The sequence below is a fragment of the Camelus ferus genome, chromosome 8, assembly GCF_009834535.1.
Source record: "Camelus ferus isolate YT-003-E chromosome 8, BCGSAC_Cfer_1.0, whole genome shotgun sequence".
NCBI lineage: Eukaryota > Metazoa > Chordata > Mammalia > Artiodactyla > Camelidae > Camelus > Camelus ferus.
Genome location: NC_045703.1, coordinates 65,094,290 through 65,114,197, shown reverse-complemented (window position 1 = coordinate 65,114,197; position 19,908 = coordinate 65,094,290). Strand labels below are relative to the sequence as shown.

General features: G+C 39.6%; 1 protein-coding gene and 1 long non-coding RNA gene across 9 annotated transcripts in view; both read right to left on the bottom strand.

Annotated features, from left to right (window-relative positions):
* The window catches only part of ARID1B (AT-rich interaction domain 1B), a 380,200-nt gene that overhangs the window by 281,278 nt on the left and 79,014 nt on the right, over positions 1-19,908 (bottom strand). The gene's annotated exons all lie outside the window — the stretch shown is intronic.
* Positions 1,163-19,260, bottom strand: LOC116665451. Its single transcript, XR_004322084.1, has 4 exons — positions 19,250-19,260; positions 17,833-17,842; positions 13,065-13,068; positions 1,163-1,940 (listed from the first exon to the last, which is right to left on the bottom strand). It is a non-coding gene; the product is annotated as an uncharacterized LOC116665451 (long non-coding RNA).

Here is a 19,908-nt window from a genome sequence, read left to right as displayed (position 1 = left end):
AAATTCTACCTGAAGAGTTGGGGAAACAAGTCCTAGAGCATTAGGGAAAGCGGCTCAGACCTGAAGTGTTGCACCTAGGCCAGGAGGGAGGACTCAACTTTCAACTGGCAGAGAAGAGTAAAAAGGGAAACCTCTGTTGAATAACAGAAACCCAGTTGGGAAAACAGGAACACATTAAGGGAATGAGGACTAAGTAGTTCAGTACCGTGTGAGGAAATGACAGAAAAGAATTTTGATTAATTCCCAGACCGTGCTATGCACACAGCAGATGCTTAAAAAAACAAACCAACCAACCAAAAGAACACTGGCTGTATGAATGGGTGACTGTAATAAATTAGTACATTTCATTTTTAAAAACAAACATATGAGTACCATCCAAGATAATGAGTTATAGTTAATTCTCAAATATCAACTGTGAATTGTTACTGGAAAAAATTGAAGCCTCTTAAGGCTTTCCCCCTTACTACACACACCTCCAGGATACCTCCTCATATTACTGGCTAAGAACACATCTTTTTCCTATTAACCCAAGTAAGTCATAGGTAGAGAGATAAACTTTCTGCCGTCTGAAATCAAATACTACATTCCAAAACCATGCAATAATTTTTAAGGAATATGTACCACTTGGGAATTACTGCTGTAACTGCTCGCCTCTAATCAACAGGAACACACATTGAGCATGCCTCAGTGGGTACCACTTAGGCCAAACTTCCAATAACGAGTGATGGAAGTAGTCAAATACTGAGGTACGGGAACCCATGTAATCCTCAGACTCCCTGAAAAGTGAGTGATAACAGAGCTGAGGACAACATGTCACATATGAATACATTAAGAACGTGAATATGGCATAGGTGACATTATACATATACAGCCTAGTCCTCTCACCCTCCTCTCCCCTCGGTGACATTAGATATTTATTTGAAAAATAAAACTACTAAAAATTATTTAATTTCTTCAAATTTCTTTTGGCATATCTTGAATTCCAAATCTGATACATCCAGAATTTCAAATATCACGTATCAGACCTCAGTCTGGATCCAGATAAGTAACTTGAGGGAAGCCTTGGTACTAAGTAACTGACATCAGCCTGCTGAGGTTAGAGGAGGTGTTCCAGACCTCCCAGCCAAGGTAGGGGGAGGCGGGGAGGGAGCCGGGGGCTTGGGGGTGGCTGACTTGGGCCCAGTTACAAATCAATCACCTGGTGGAGCTGTGGTAAGTCCAGCCCAGGGCAACACTGCAACTGTGGCTGCACAGACCCACAGGCTCCTGCACTTAAAACCCCTTCTAACCTCTATCAAGCCAACAAGACCAGTACATGCTTCCAAAGCCTTCTCTTTAGCTTTTTCCTCTAGAAATAGGAGAAAATGACTACATAAACCGTCATCAACTTGAAATGTTTCCTATATAAAATTAACAAGTATTTTCTAAAATAATAAAAGCTTAATAACTACCATACACCAAAAGCCATCAGTATTTTTTCTTATGCAAATCTTACACAATAAATTTATTAAATAATTATAAAATTTTTTATTCTATATAAAACATTATGTTTGACAATTTAAACACTACACCAACTTACCAACTACCCTGCAAAGGCTCTGGAGTAATGAGCTTTTGTCTCTAATACCTTCTCCCTGGTTTTCCTTCTTTCTCCTTCATCACCAGGAATAGTTTCTGCTCCCTTCTCTGTCCTGTCACATCCCTTTGTCTCTGACTCTCCCAACCAATGCCAACGTCATTCTTCACCCTATGATGTCTCCCTCCCCTGTTAAGTATCTTTCTCCTAACTCCCAGCCTTGTCCTCTCACCCTCCTCTCCCCTCTGTGACAATAACTTGCGCTCTCTTACCACCTGGCCCCCACCTTGGGCTGCAAATAAACCATGGACGGGAGGTGGGGGGGGGGAGAATCTGCACCCCCAGAAGAACAGACTTCTACAATCTTTCAATGTTGGCTGGGTTCTTCTCCTCTGGTGACAGTTTGCCATCTACTGATGCAGAAAGGGGTTTTGTTTCTGCTGTTTTTGCTTTGTTTTTCTCCTATCATTATGAAACAGCTGACTCTGTTTTTCCTACAAGATATGACAGATCACTGGTCTGAAACTCAGGAACACTAAGCTTAACACACGTACCCCCTGCATGTGTACATATGCATGTTTCATGTTTACATCTCAAGCCACAGTAAGAGTTGATGCCATACTTTATAAAAAAACAGTAAGATATAAACCCACTATTCCTATAAGGAACCCTCTGTTCCTAATACTCTTAAAACTCTTAAGAATTTTCAGCAGTGTTTAATATGATATGAAAAAAAAAATCAACTTCAAGTTTGAAGACTTCTCATACGATTTGTTTTGAGGCAGTTCATTCCCAAAACATATTTCCCAATGTCATAATCTTTTAAAGTGCTGATCTACCTGGCTTCCACAGTAATCCACAAACATGAAACAAATACACAATTCACAGAGGGGGGAAAAGTGCAAAGGCTTAACCTACTGTGCTTCTATTTGCCAGAGTATAGAGGTGTGGGGCACAGTCACAAATGCGCTTGTAAATTCCACTGGTCTAACGAACAGATAGTTTTCATAATTTTTATTGCTGTCCACAGCTGAGTGACTGTCAGCCCAGTGCCAAAGTACAGGTTCCATTTAAATGACATATGGTTTCAGTCAACCAGAGAGATGTTACAACATTGAACAAAAGTAGACAGAACAAGAATATAAAACGCAAACTGCCCCTTGCAGAACCAGATATGCTACTGCACATAACTGTCCTGGGAAGAGGCTCTGTGTGAGTCTATATGCCTTGAACACACCTTCCCGAGCCCCTCTCAGCGTGGCACCAGGGCACTGGATCTCACAGGCTGGTGCAGTGGGAACAGGCCACAGGCACGTTGAAGTCAGAAGCTCAAGGTCAACCTACAGTTCTGCCCTGAACAGCTGCAAGTCCTCTGTGAGACTGCACTACCTCTCTGCCCACCAGGTTCCTTATAAAACAGTATTACAATACTCCCCCCACCTTACTGAATGAGATGCCGACACAAAAACTTCCTTAATGGTCAACCACTATGTAAACAACCACATGGTAATAACACGTATCTCACCAATAAGAACTTCCTGAAGCACACGCAGCCCAAGCAGTAAAGCAGCAGTGTGGTCAACATCTGTCTGTCTGTCTGGCTGCGAACACTTCTTGTATTTGGATAATCCCTCACTAAGTGTGACAGGAGGCTATGATATGGTTATTTACAGTAAGAACACATATTTGGTCTTTGTCCTCATTTCTGGCACTGAGCACCAAAAACCCTGGGAATTTCCTAAGTGCTGAGAGCTGCAAAGGTGTCTTCTGTTATGTTAATGACACTTCCAAAACTCACCTGAGGATGGGGGCCAACTGCCTAGAGAACCGACCAAGTGATTAGAGGACTGAACCTTTCAGTCCCACCCCTCGATTTCTGGTGAGGGGACAGGGGTTGGAGGTTGGAGGTTGAATCAATCACAATGGCCAAGGATTTAATCAACTGTGCTTATGTAATGAAGCCTCCATTAAAAACCCAAAAGGCCGGGTACTGAGGGCTTCCAGGGGCTGAACACATGGAGGTGCTAGGAGAGCGGAGCATTCAGAGAACATGGAAGCTCCCACTGCTTCCCACTTACCTGACCCGATGCGTTTCTTCCATCAAGCTATTCCCAAATTACATCTTTTTATAACACCAGTACTCTAGTAAGTGAAATGTTCTGAGTTCTGTGAGCCGCTCGAGCAAATTAACAGAACCCAAGGAGAGGGTTGGTGGAACTTCTGGATCTAGTCAGTCAATCAAAGGACAGGTGACAACCTGGATTTGTGACTGCCATCTGAAGTAGGGGTTGAAGGGCAGTCTTGTAGGACTGAGCCCTTAATCTAAGGAATCTAATGCTATTTGCAGGCAGACAGTATCAGCATTCAGTTAAACTGCACAACACTCAACTGGTACCTGTGAATTGGGTGGTGGTGTGGAGTAAAAAACAGACAATACAATTAGTGTCAGGGGTGTACAGACAGACTGCCCGCTAATAGAGGCCGAAAATGTCAGATGCTTGCTTTCCCAAACTCACTGGCAACTGGGGTATTGGTATGTGAACCAAGATCATCCAATCAGATGCACATGCTCTGGCCTTTGGCTCATTAGCTAGTAACACAAACAAACAAGGACAGGAGGAATTTTTCCTGGCAGTTCACACAGCAATACTCAATTTCAGGCGCGTGTCGCACGTTCATAGCAGCAGGGATGACGGTGGAGGACAAGCTACGGCGCCCTCTGCTAAGTGACCGTGGAGGCATGCCTTCTCTGTCCGCAGGACCTGATTCTGGCATTGTCCTCACAGTGTGGGCTTCCGTGTGCCTTCCCTCCTTGCTGGCCCAGTTCTGCAGCCTTCCTGGCAATTCTGTGAGCTTCCCACTAGCCTGTCAATACTTCCTTTTCTGCTTGGATTGGCCAAACTCAGTTTCCACTGCTGACAAGTTAAAATTCTGGCTGATACAAGCGATTTCTGAAATGGTAGAAAAGATCAGAGAAACTGCAGGAAAACTTCAAAATGTGTACCACAGCACAGTGAAAACAGAAGATGGAACATGATACACAGCTGTCATGATGCACATGAGGAAGGGCAGTCGCTTGATCAAGTCTATAGGACAAGAGCAAGAAAAGAACCAAGTCCTTCATAAGACTTTAGGTAACTAATCAAAAGTCAAGAATAAATATGGTCATGTAAGAAGGTCCACAAGTCACATGGAACGAGATTTCAGAGGCAGGTAGTTCTAATGTATTACATAAAGATCTCAAGTTCGGTAGCAGACACATTTAGTATCAACCAACAATTGTAATATAAGGAGAGAAGTTTTAATTGAAGTAGAAGTTGCTTAAATGTAGATAGGGGCCGGTGGGCGAAGAAGACTTCACTCACAGAGAAAGTGACATCTGGAGCAAACAGGGAAGGGGACACAGAATGGGTCATCTCAGACAGAGGAATAGTGGGAAACAAAGGATGGTATATTCTCAAACAGCAAGTAAGTAGACTGATGCACAGCTTAGGAGGGAGTGCTGGCAGAAGACAAGGTGGGAAAGAAGACAGGAGTCAGTTTAGAAGGGCCATGCCATCAGGCTAACAAGTTTGGGTTTTATATAAAACAGGACTTCACTACAGAACTGTAAACAAGAGAACAATGTATCAGATTTAAATTTTATTTTAGCAAGATTACTATAAAGATTCTGTGTGAAGAAATAATTATACTGGTTCTTAACCATTCGGGATTCACAGATCCTTTGAGAATATAACGACCAGAAAAATGTACCTACATACATACAAAATTAAATCTGAATATTTAATTCCAAAGAATCCATAGCCTCCTAAAGTCCACCTCTGACTGCTCAGGGGTCCAGTAACCGCAAAGTGAGAATGACTCAAAGCAGGAGGGAGACAGCTGGCGAAGGCGCTGGTCCAGAAGCAGCAGCAACTGCCACACCTGGTGGCAAAGAGCTCAACTCAAGAGAAGGCTATGAAGAGAGAGAACCAAACAGGTCTGGCGTAATCTGCCAGATGTAGTGATCTGCTGGATGTGGGTAGTGAGGGAGGAACACCAAGCATGACTTCCAGATGGATGACTTTAATGAGTGAGCTATACCATGATTTCATGGGACAAATGGTGGACTGGAGAAAAGACAAGACAATGGAACACTTAGAACTGAGTTTCCAGGGACACATCCAGGCAGAGATGACCAGCTGGCATAAGTCTCAAGCCAAGCAGGCCATACTCCAGGGTGGCATCCCTGGACCACATGGAACAGCAGAAACTACATGGGCCATCTAGACGTGGCAGGGTCAACAGGATACAAGCCAAACCAGAGACCATAAGGGGAAGCCAGGACTCAGCGTGATGTCCACAGTCCAGAAGGGGTGAGGCTAGCAGGGCCTCGGTTCAGAGTCAGACCACCAGCACAAAGTCATTTTATAAACAGAAACACAAATGAACTAGTTTATGCATGTGACCTGTCTGCATGGTCACACCAGTGTTATCTACTCCAAAAAGTACAGAACCTTTAAATAACTCCATTCAGTGGCTCGTAGATGCAATAAGAAAATCAGCATTATTATCTGAAGATACAATTCTCAACCTTTTCAGAGCCCCGACTTCAAAAAGGATGGTGTGTGCAAATACAAGTTTTTAAGAATGCTTTTTAAATACCCATATAATTTGAAATATTCAACAGTACACTTCAGTAACACTAAAAATCTAGAAAGGAATTTGCAAACCCCTTTCAGGAAAGCAATTCTTCCAACAGTAGTATTTCACATGTTATATAAACATGCTATTCAGAGAAACGTACAACATAGGGGACTTTCATCACATTTACTATATTTGTTAGCCAAAATGTAGCAGTCTTGTAATCACCAACGGAGCTGCAGTAAAACCTCTATAATATTAAACAACAACAAAACATGGCAGTAAGCCATCCTTCTATTAAGAAAAAGAAAACAAAACATTCTCAGTAAGTACAGCTTTCTTTGTGACTTTTTTCCCTGTGGCACTCGTTTTAAACAATGGCTTACTGGCAAAAGCGTGATACTGTTTAAATTTGGGCAAAGTCTGGCATCTTCACTTTGTAAGGATAAGTTGGCAGGAGAAAGACTATAAAAATTTTAAGGTTCCATTATTCTCACATTAAAAAGCAGAGTATGAAATAAAAATAACAAAAACATTAATCCAGAATATAATTTTGGCTGGTCATTTATCTCTTTATCACCTCACTCAGCTTTTATCATTGAGAATTATAAATGCAATTAATTTTTAATAAATGGCAAATAGTTCTATATTTTCATAGGAATTAAAATGTAGTTGTCATTAACTGGATTGAAAGATGGACACAGGTGTGAAGAAAGCTTACGGTACTCAATTAACAATTTCTAAAGCTCTGAAATCTGATCATGTACTACATACAATCATTTCCCTAAAAACTACAGAATTCTCCCCTTCTAAATAATGGGTTTTCTGCTACATAAACTACTGAAGTGCACTGGTACTTAAGGCCAATTTAATGAAGGAATGAGGGAACGGGAACAATGAATAAATAGTTATCAATCTCAAATATTAATCTAGATCCAACTCTTGATCTATATACTCAATAGGCAATTCAAAGATGGTCTTTCAAAAGTTCTCATCACAAGAAAAAAGTTGTATGTGTGGTGATGGATGTTAACTAAACTTATTGTGATAATAATTTCACAATATATACATATATATTGTACACCTAAAGCTAATACTATATTATATGTCAATTATATATCAACAAAAACTTTTGAAAAACAAACAAAAAAACAAAACACACAGTACATTCTAGCAGGTAAAAGAAGACAGTACGTCAATTAAATTCAAGTATTTAATTGATCAGTTACCACAGGCAGGCTCTTCTACTTTATGCCACAGCAAAAAAGTTAAGATGTGACTCCTGCTCTTAAGGACCCAAAGGAGAAAGGGCCAGTACTCAGATTACCATATGTCAAGATTCAATATGCTATGACCATGATGAAACATGCTTAAGGCTCATTTCGGAAAAGAAGACATGCTCCAGGAAAGAATGAAAGGAGAATGAAACTGTGCTCTGAGGAATGGCCAGACGTTCAGCAGACATTCAGCAGACAGAGATATATGGGTAAAGAGATCAGGACTTCCAAATCAAAAATAATGACACAATAAAAAGTGTGGGACGTACTTGAGAAAGCAGAATTTGTGTAAGAGGGGAACGAGAGACAAGGATGGAAGGGGATGGGGGGATGGGCCAGCAGAGAGTTCCCATGCAAGGGAGATGCAGGTCTCAGAGAATTACCCAACAAGTGACAGAAGTGGGAGACGGAATTCCAGTCTGAAGGTCAGCTACCTGCTGGTCCCTGGACCTATATGCTAGACCTTGGGCTACGTCCTTTCACTTTCTCAACAAGTGGGGAGGTAGAGAGCATCACCCTTCCTTTACAGATGAAGAGATCAAGGTGAGTGATCTCACCTCACACATGTGTAAACAAGCCAGACCAGAAACCTGGAAAGCCTGAAGCCAGGGCCCCTACTGTAATGCACTAAAATGAACTAAGCTCGAGAAATTAATCAACATAGGAAACCAGAGCAAAATCAAATATGACTCTTTGGCACATGGTTTTGTTAAGAGAAATAGACAAACCAGATGGAGAAATAGCTGTTTCTGACAAGGCTTGAGAAACTCTTCAGTAGGCAGTTGAAAAGACAAGCCTGGAGCTGGAAGGTAGGTTAGGGCTGGAGATGAAGGCCCAGGAGCACCTGGCCTCGAGGAGACAGGTCAAGCTAAGTGAAGCCGGAGACTATCAACAGAGGGGCTGAGACAACGGACTGAAGACCAGACTCATCCTTCAAGATATAATCAGTTAAACGTATCTAAGTTAAGAAAAATCGTCAAAGTGCTTAAACTATTACAGTAATGCACTGTACAAGATTCCACTGCATCTGCTAAATAACACGCATTGTATATCACAGCTCTGATCTGCAAACCAACTGCAAAGACACAGACTGTACCAAAGCAGATGGTTTATAGATTTCAAATACATTGTTCTGGATCTTCAGTGACATATAGTTGTATTTTCACTTACCCTAGAAAATGCTGTTTCTCCCTTTCAAAAATTAGTCTCTAAATTTTATACCAAAGCTCACAAAACTATGCATGTCAAAAAATTTTTTTAAGTTTAAAGTAACAAAAGTAGATTAATGTTAATGATCTCCCCAAACTATGATAATTTCTTTACAAGAAGGATGTTTTCTAAGAGAAAAGACTCTACTTACTTTGAACATATAAAATACATCAATATCTTGAGTTGACCTATTTTACAATTATGGTGACAGAAAATTTTATACAAGTGGCCTAACACTGAATTTTTCAATCTCCAATCTACAGGTTAGTTTTACATGGATGCCAAAATTTGTGCTCATTTATTCAACAAACTTTTCTTGAAGGCCTCCTATTTGTGAAGCACTGTGTGAGGTGTCAGGAACAAAAACATGAAAAGCTATGCTCCCTGGCTTCTGATGTAGTTAGAATCCATAGGAAAGAAAATTCCAATGGGGTTTTTCATAGAAATAGAAAAAACTATCCTAAAATTTGTATGGAACAACAAGAAGACTCCAATAGCCAAAGCAATCTTAAGAAAGAAGAATAAAGCTGAAGGCATCACACTTCTTGGTTTCAAACTATGTTACAAAGGGATAGCAATCAAAACAGTACAGCATTGATATAAAAACAAGCACACAGACAGTGGAACAGAATATAGAGCCCAGAAATAAACCCATGCATTTACAATTTTTGACAAGGGTGTCAAGAACATAGAATGGGGAAAGGATAGTTTCTTCAATAAATGGTGTTGGGAAAACTGGATTCCATATGCAAAAAAAATAAAAGTTGACCTTACCCCATACACAAAAACTAACTCAAAATGGATTAGAGACTTAAATGTAGGACCCGATACTGTGAAACTTCCAGAAAAAAACAAAGCAGGGAAAGCTCCTTGACAGTGGTCGTGACAGTGATTTCTTGGATAAGACAACAAAAGCAAAGGTAACAAAATCAAAAATAAATAAATTGGGACTACATCAAACTAAAGAGCTTCTGCACAGCAAGGAAAACAAAAAATTGAAAAGACAACCTACAGAATGAGAGAAAATATTTGCAAATTATATATCTGATAAGGGGTTAATATCCAAAATATATAAGAACTCATTCAACTCAACAGCAAAAAAGCAAATAACCCAGTTTAAAAAGGGGACAAAGGGCCTGAATAGACATTTTTCCAATGAAGATATACAAATGGCCAATAGATGAAAAAGTGCTCAACACTGGGGAAATGCAAATCAAAACCACAATATCACCTCACACTTGTATTATTTAAAAAAAAAAACAACAAAAGATATCATGTTTTGGCAAGGACTTTGAGAAAAGGGAACCCTGGTAACTGTTGGTAGGAATGTAAATTAATACAGTCATTTTGGAAAATAGCATAGAGTTTCCTCAGAAAGTTAAAAACAGAACTACCAAAGGATGCAGCAATTTCATGGCTGTGTACATATCTGAAGAAAATGAAATTAGGATCCTGAAGAGGTATCTGCACCCACCCCATGTCCATTGCAGCTTAAGTCACAATAGTCAAGATATAGAAAGAGCCTAAATATCCTTTGATGGACTAATGGATAAAGAAAATAACACACAGACACACACACAAATATGATTCAGCCACGAAAAAGAAGTAAGTCCTGCCATTTACGACAACATGGATAAACCTGGGTGTGAAATAAGCAAGACAGAGAAAGACAAATACTATATGATATCACTTATATGTGGAACCTTTCAAAAAGAAAAGAAAAACAACAACAAGAAAAAAGCCAATTTCATAAAAACAAATTAGTATGGTGATTGCCATTGGTTGGGGGAGGGAAAAATGAGGAACTACATAAATGGTACAAACTTTCAGTTATAAGAAATAGTTTTGAGGATCTAATGATCAGCATGGTGACTACAGTTCATAATACAGTTTTATATAGTTGAAAGTTGCTGAGAATAGATCTTTAATGTTCTCACAGGAAAAAAAAAAGTTAACTATGTGAGGTGATGGATGTGTTAATTATCTTCATCTTGGTAATTATTCCACAATGTATATGTATATCAAACCATTATACTGAACACTAAATATATACAATTATATCTTTCAATTATTCCTCAATAAAGTTGGGGGAGGGGAGTAATAAAGTACCACAGAGGGAGGAGGAAAAAAAAAAATCACTAACTGCCAGGTGTAATCACAGTCACACTGGAGCTCAGCCTACAGTTACAGAAAGACTGGTAGAAGGAGGAAGGGAGAGTCAGGGCTTCACTAAGCAGGAAAGTCCTGGAGTAGGAGAAGCCCATCCATCACACAGTATAAATAGGTAGATGGGTGGGAGTTCCAGGCAAGAAACAGCATGTAGGAAAACAAAGAGCCAAGATCAAGAGAATGTGTAAGGATAACCACACCAGCAGGTTCACAGAACATCAACAGTGTGGTCTTGTTATTTCCTAAACACTTATTTCCTCCCTACACAGTCTCCAGAAAGGCTCTGTCTTGATGAATGAAAACTATCAGTGAACGTTTAGCAAGCCATGAAACAAGACAGACTGAGAACTGATAAGTTTATCAGATCAGCTATGATTCCAAGAAAGGATGAAATAAATGGAGGAAGGAGCATTTCTTAAGCACTTAGTGGCAGGTTCTAGACTACCAGCTTTTATACACAGAATCTCACTTAGTCACTTAGTAATCGCAACTCTCTTTTAATAAAAAGGACATTGACTATTTAAGTAACTTGCTCTAGACCACTCACCTTGAGAAGCAGCTATTACTTAAATCCAGGTTTATTTTATTCTACAGACTCTACTCCCCCTCCCCTTAATACAGCACTCCAAGATCATATATATCTTCATACCATATTATGTAAGCATTTATTCATTTATTATTTTTTAAATCTAAGAATACAGAGAAAAACAGAAAGAAAAAGTGAAGTCTTCAAGTATACATAAGCCATTCAAACACCAAGAAGCCATCAGAAAAAAAGCACACTCTGGGTCTTCAAAAAGGGAAAGAAGTGATTGCTCCCGTAACCCCTGTTGAGCCTAGTCCCCAGTGGCCCTGGAAGATGCTGGCATCATCCTACATAGGACCCTGCACCTGCATGGTGACGCGCCCATAACCTCATGCTGCAGAGGGGAGATGACACGGACATTCTGGCTAACCCTGCAGTAAGAACATGTAAGAAGAATAGGATATTCTCAAACCAGAATATGTCCTTCCACATGGAACCTACAAATTCATAAAAGTAGGATAAAATACTAATTAAGAACAGTGTTGGAGTCAGACCAGATTCTAATCCTGGATCTGTCACTTAATTATGTGACCTTGAGCAACATAACCACTCTAAGAAACCAGGCCTTCTCTACTACACCCTATGTAACAGTGAAGAGGATTATGCAAGAAACCTGATTTCTGCTCTATCAAGGGCCATTTTTCACATTGTCCACTACGTAAGTAAACAAGATCATTTGGTGGGGTCCCTCAACATTCTGTTACTGCTTCATTTAACAAACGTTTCATGTCAGGCACTATGCCAGCTAGGTGCTGGTAAACACAAGAGATGAATAAGCCCTGATCGCCAGAGTTTCACTTTTCTACACCAGACTGTAGGTTTATGTGGGTGTTTATATGAAACATAGGCTGCACACAATACAGAAGAAACAATGAAAGTGGGCTGATTTCAAATCTGCTTATATATCTGCTTATACAATAATTGATGAATGGGTCTTGAAAAAGGAAGTCTGTCTTTTTCCAAGTTAATGACAGATGAAAAAAAAGCCACTTAAACTCTAGTTATAAAACTTACTGAGATAAGCTCTAAAGCCCTTTCAGACGTAATGCTAGGAAATCCAAAGGTCCTAGATACCACAAAACAGGAATGAAAATCACAAACATAAAACCGGTTCAGACTTATGATGGTTGTTTGCAAGATGTTACCAGGAAATTTTTTAATAGAGAATCATCACTAAATATTGTTTCAAGAAAGCAATTTTTAGTAAAATATTCTAACTCTGATTGAGTCTAGAGTCCAATGTGGCACAATTTAAAAAATATTTAAACATATGCATAACGGTCACATACAATACACTTAGAAGCTCTTTTCCTATTTATGAGGACATACACATAAATTCTGAGTACTGCTTAAAAAGTATTTCTACTTTCCTGGCAATACCCAGAATCCACATTCTTCCATCATAACATCTACATTACCACAGAGTCAATCTTTGACACGACTTAATTCAAAGCAAGCTTTTCAATACATAGCCACTAAAGCGTAAGAAACCTTTTAAACTTACAGAAAAGAAAATGAATGAAATTTAACACGGATAATTTATTAAATGGCAAATATATTTGCTCCATGTTATCCTAAGCCCTGAAGTTATAGGACACATCCAGGTGTCCCTGGCCTTTGGCACCAGACTGGATGAACTGTGTTCAGGGTCAGTCAGGGCCGAGCTAAAAACAGCTATCAGAACGCCAGCTGGAACTCCCTGCCAGAGTCCTGTCTCTTAACACAAGCCAGAAGTCAGGCTCAAAACTGGGACTTGCTATTAAACCATAAACGCATGTAGCTGGGAGAAAGAAGGGAGATTTACTGACATTCCCAGTTAAACAGGGAGCTCTCTCCAGCCTCTCCCATTATCACCCAACAGAATGCAGGATAATCATCTCCATTTACAAGGCAAGTACAGGGGTGGGTATTTCAGCCACTGGCTTTCCAACTTCTGCTGTAGTCGAGGGTGTTCCAGAGCTAGGACTGTCTGGAATGAAGGCAAGGAGGAGTGACAGGAGAAGCACAGTCCTGATCCAACCAGACCAGCAGGATGACGACTCCTGGAAAACGCAGACAACCTCCTACCTGGCTGCCCCTCCGCTATCTCACTGCCATTGGTCCCTGCAGTGTAGGGAACATTCAACAGGGAAATCAGCAATGTCTGTAATTATCAACTGTTCCATCTTCTTACAATGAATATTAAAATATTATTGGAAAAGATACTTAAATACTCATTTTCAACAGATGTCTAAAGTTCATAAGTATGATTTTACTACTAGTTCTCAGAAATGATTTTCCCCCATAGGAATGCATCACTTTTTTTTCAAAGGAATCTCAATGGGTACATAAAATCTGACATAAAGAAATTCACTTTATAGCTCACTCTAGACAAATCCATCTCTTCACATATTAACTGACATTTGTATTAACACTTGGCGCTGGCTTCCTCTTGCATGCCTGCAAGCCTGCTAAATTAGTGCAAGGAAAAATAGCATAAAATTAAGTCTTTACATGTCCCAACCCCGTAGATAAAGTAGTTAATATACATCACTGACACTTTCCTTCTTTAATTCTCTATTTTCAGATAAATCAAATTTGTGCAGACTAAAAGTTAAAAATTAACTTGAGTATAAAACTTCATTAATATTTATAGGACAGTTGTGCTCCTCAATGTTTATCTTCTAGTAATACAGAATTTTCATCCAAAGATGTAGGTATAAATTTCGAATAAACACTATTATTCACTTTTCATAGCCAGATGCTGAGGCAATGGAAGATGAATGAATTATACCAAAAAAGATGACCTAAGAGAAAGACACAAAAGATATTTTGTAATAATTATCATTCAAAAAAAAGCTAAAATTATTAAATCTGAGAATCTAGCCACTTCTGAAACAAATTTGATACAGATTTCCAAATCTTCAAATTCTTCTTGAAAAAAACATATACAGTATATATACATCAATTAAAATAAAATTATAAATCTCAATTGATAACAGACAATTTAATGCATTCAAGGAGAAAAGTCTAAATTTTATATCAGAAATTTTATAAACAATCAAATATCTCACCCTCAACATTTAAAGTTATATACCCCAAGTAAAATTAGATACCCAATAATAACTAGTCTTTACTATTCTGTCATCTCTTTCATAAAAATTTTGCTGAATTCTCTTCAAAATCTTTCAATTCCACATTGATAAAACAGAAAATATCATATTTAAAAATTGAAATTAAAAGTTGTCTCTAAATTCTATTTCTAAAGATACATTTACAGTCCTGAATGGTGTATGAATATGTAGTTTACTGTTTTGTTTTCTTTTGTCTTGAAGCTTATTAGCACGTTTACTAAAATCCTTTTTTCATCATACTATGTTTAGATTCTTAATATTTATCCTAATGTTATAATGAGATAATAGTAGCACCCAGGTACATCAGTGATAAAGCTAAAGAAACTCCATTTCCTCCCGGGAAGGAGAGTGAAAGAGGAAAGTTTTTTAGAGTTACAGTTTTTTAGAAAGTTACAGTTTACCCAAATAGCCCAACAAAGAGTAAACATGAAGGAAACGGATCCAAAGTAATGTCAGATTTTCAGTCACGATTCGGGAATGACATGCCCACCCCCTGCGGGGACACAGGACTAAAGGACTCGCCATCCTTCACAGTCGCGAGAGACACCAAGGCCTGTGCGGCAGCGACACTCCAAGATGAAGCCAATACGCATTTTGGACGTCAATTTCTGAAACGGACCTCTGGGTTTCTCTCTCTGTCTTTCAATTAAAGACCACGTGCCCTGTCGCGGCTGTATACTATCGGCGCTGAGCGCAGAGAGAGAGGTGCGAGCGCTCGGGACAGAGCAGAGCCAAGCCCTGCGGAGAGGACAAGCTGCCTTCCAGAGCCACGTGCAAGCAGAGTACCTGTCCCTAGTCTGAAAAGATGGGCATTTAAAAGGCCTAAAGGAAAAATAAAAGTATTTTAACACATAATTTTAAAACTTCAGAACAATATATGTTCATTAGTAACTGCAAACCTAGAACTTCCAATTTATTCCTTCCCCCACGTCCCCCCTAGTAACCATAAGTTTGTTTTCTATGTCTGTGAACAGATATTAATATACATAAAATAGATAAACAACAAGTTTCTACTGTACAGCACAGGGAACGATATTCAGTATCTTTTAGCAACCTATGGTGAAAAAATAAGAAAACGGATATACGTTATGTTCCTATATGACTGAAGCATTGTGCTGCACAGCAGAAACTGACACAACAGTGTAAACTGGCTACACTTCAACAACAAAAAAGTACAATTAAAAAAATCATAAAGAGGAAAAATAGAAACTCTGATCTGAAATGTAAATAAATTAATATCTATATGAATAGAGGAAAAAAAACAAAGTATGTTCAGATTGTTTTCACATATAACCAAAATGGGAAAAAAAAAAAAGGGTATTTCTGATAACGGCAGCACCTGGTAACTCTAGCAGACCCTGGTAAAGAATCAAATATCATAATAAATTAGCTGGACCAGCCTTCCACAGCAGGCAGCACCTTCCCACCTCTTAGCGCTCCGGAGAGGAAACCGGTTCGTAGGGAAGACCCTGCCTCCTCTTCCAGAGCCGCTCAGAGGAACTGGGGCTCTGCAGCTCCCTCTCCCAGCCGAGCTCAGGACACCTGGGCACCTGCTGGTCACCACAGGCCTTCCCCTGCCCCAGCTGCCTCCTGCCTCCCGGCGAACTTCTATGACGCCACTTCAGGCCATCTTAAAACTTGTATTTTAACATCCAGAAAGATACTCTCCTTCGTTACTCTGCAGTAGGTCCAGAAATGTCATTTGTACACCTTTTGCTGGTCATCAAAAACCAAAGCCGTCCAGGAGCGTGCACAATAACTGGCAGAAAGGCCACTAAAGAGGCCACAAGGCAGGCCACAGCCAGGCGGCGGGAGCATGCGCAGGACGCCGCGCCGCCAGCTGGGGCAGCCCGGCCGCCCACGTGGCTGCTCCCTCACGAGGGCGGAGAGGTGCTATACCTTCGGAGGGAGGAAGACAGGAGTGCCAGGATGGACTATTCACATACACGCACAACTCTACCGAGTGTGTCTATGTATGTTTTTAAAGGAAAATATTTCTGAAACCAGTATCATTATAGCCAAGTGAGCTCTGCGCCAGGCCATGCTGAGTGGGGTGTTCATGAACAGGGAAACACTGTGGTCACAAGTCATTTTCAGTTGTCTATACAGAAAACAAAATGCACAAAATCACATTTAAATGAAGTGACTTCCGTGATGCTTGCAAAATCAACAGTATTTAACTTGCAAATAGTATATAAACCACTCAGAAGAGATCATCACAGCGTAGACAGTTCTTGTAGCTGTTAATTACATTTTAATGTCTGTGACAATTTTGCTTATGTAAGGGACAGACTGTAACCCACAGTTATGTACATATTCACGTAAATTACAAAGGTATTTATAAAAGAGCACACTTGGGTCTGACCTACAAATTAAAGGTACATATTTATAACCTAAAGAGAGATTTGGGATAAACATGGCAGACTCAACCCTTACATCCAGTGTCATGCTCTCCTAAAAACAAACTCACAAGAATAAGAACAACAGCAGCAAAATTGTGAATGCAAAAGCATATGGACAGGTAGTAACTAACTTAGCCAACACAGTCAACAAGGCAGAATCTTCAAAGGCTGGGAAACTGGTGGTACCAGATACCTCTGAGAGCAAAATGGTGGTATGCTGGGGGACAGGGAGGGTAAGACAGGGGTTAGCTCGTGCCTAAAACAAGGAGGAATAGTTAAAAGTTGACTAAGAAGCAGCATGTCTCCCACTGAGCACAGCACCTCCTTCAAACCTAGCAGAAGCCCAGAAATTCCCAGAGGAGGGAAAAAAAGAAGAGTCAGAACCATTGCTAGAGAAGTACTATAGCAATATCTACTAAATGCTGAGATTTGCTCATAGAAGCCTGCCAAACAGTCCTCTTCCCTTGGTAAATCTGAGGCCAGCCCAACAGGAAAGATCTAACCACGTACTGGGGTAGGAGTATGGTGGGATCCCGAATTCCCCTCAACAGCCCACCCAGGTACCCCACAGTAAAAATTATGGTCAGCAAGCCCTGCCAAGGCATTTGGACAACCAAGGATTATTGGTAGCTGAGGAAAGCCTTCAACATGAAATAGAGACCAAAACAAGCAAAAAAGGACAAATTAGAAGACAATGAAATGATGCAAAAGAGAGTACAATCATTCATATCTCAAAGAGATTTAAAAAAAAAAAAAAAACTACCCTGAAACAAGAACAGGATTCTGTTAAAACGTAACAAACAAGAATTAAGAAAAGAAAAGCGAAAAATAGTCAAGAAGAGGAAAAAGGGAAGAAGGGAGGGACTTTTGAGAGGACTAGAAAGAGCCTTGGAAATTAAAAATATAAAGGGATAAAGAACTCTTCCAGAAAAGGAAACAAAAAGAAAATGACACAGAAAAGATAAAGAAAGTAGTAAGTCCAGTAAGTGCAGCATCAGATGAAATAAGTTCTAAGAAGGCAGAAGAGTAAAAGTGAGGGGAATTCAAGAGATTTTCCCTGACTGAAAGAGTGCGCAGGGCAGTGGATAAAAGGGCTCTAGAGGAACCTTAAGGGTACTGGGGGGAAGGAAGGTCCCACGGACAGCAGGAGTTGAGAGTTGTCTAGAGAGGTTCAGCAAGCAAGAAGAGTGGCTTCAGACTTCAGAACAGCAGCACTGGTGGCTAAGTGGCAGGTGAGCAACCGTTTCAAATTCTGAAGGAAAAAGATTTCCAGAATAGTATTCCTAGTGAATCTTTAAGTCAGTATGAGGGTAAAATAAAGACATTTTCAGAATGCAAGACCTTAAAATTTTACTTCCCTGCACAATTCTTGACAAAATACTAGAGGATGAGCTTCACTAAAACAAGAAAGATGCAGAATCAAGGACACCAAAGATCCAACTAAGAAAAGAGGTGGAGGGAAACCCCAAGGTGACGGTACAGGGAGACTGTGGGTAACAGGTACACACAGACACAGACATACTGGAGCACCGTGGAGCTTCTAGCAGACATTTCTCTAGACGATACAACTGATAACATACCTGCTGGATCTGAACATCTTACAAGAAAAAATGGACAGTTATAACTGCTAAAGAATCTAAAATGGAGTGAGTGATAAGCATGCAGAAAATTAAAAGAAAAATCAATTATTAACTCCAAGAAAAATAAATAGCTGTATAGGAAAGGAAAATAGCAGTTTATTCCACGGCTCATTTCTGAATAGTTTCCTCAGTCTCTGTAATGTAAACAGAACAGTGATCAACCAAAATCATAACACGTCTGTATTGGGAAGATGAGCTGATATGAAGGATTCATAACTGTGGTGAGGGCAGGATGAGAAGAGAGAATTAAATGGTCATCTTCCAGGAGAAATCAACAGATAAATCTTAAAAACTGAAAGTAGCAATACAAGTACATTATTCAAAAATATGAAGGCATCCTGGAAGAATCAGTTAGCAGAGTTCAAAGTGGCAGCCTGTGGGGAAGGGGAACGGAAGGAGGGCAGTGACTACTGTTTTTGATGGCAAATCTTGTAGAACCACTGACTTTGAAAACCATTTACATCTATAACCTTGATACAAATAAAAAACTTTTTAAAAACTAGGCTAAAAGAGAAGATTAAAGACACCAGTGGAAAAGATATACAGTATCATAAGCCAAAAAAAATGTAAAAGCAATCCTTTCTGTATTACCATTACTTAGAGTCAAGCTAAAAGCCCAGGGGAGGCGTTGAGGGCATACTCACTGCTCAAAACACACTTCTGAAAGACAAGATAACAATTTGTCAGAGAGCGTCCTCTCCTTATCTCCCTCAGAGGGCTGCAAGATTATTAATCTGCAGAACACAAAGAAGTGGAAAACTACAATTCCCAGTATACCCTGCAGCCCATTCAATTACTTTAAGTACATGAGGCTTTGCTATGAGGGAGAAGATTAATTTTAAGAAAATATTGAACTTGTTCTCACAAGCCATTTCTAGCCTACTGTGTTCTACAGACATAATTTTTCCATTCTCCACTTGAAGAAGAAAAGGATAGAAAATAAATCATCTGTTGGGGTTGAACACTATTTCATCAGTTACATCAAAGAAAAAATTTAAGATGATGGCACTGAAAGTCTAGAAACACAGAATGTTCAAGCTACAAAGAAACTAAAAGGCCACAGAATATCTTTCCCCTCTGCATGCCCTAAACATCCAATGCTGCAAATGAAGAACCCAGGGCTCTGAGAGATTCAATGCCCAACCAAAATGCTCAGGAGCTATGTGCAAAATCTGAGGTTAGAATGATTCAGTTATCCATTCAACAATTAAAAACACATTTTTTGAAATTACTAGATATAATTAGATCACAGAATTGGAGAATTCATAAACCTAGGTTCCACCTCCTCTTTTATACTTTCGGCAAGTCACTTA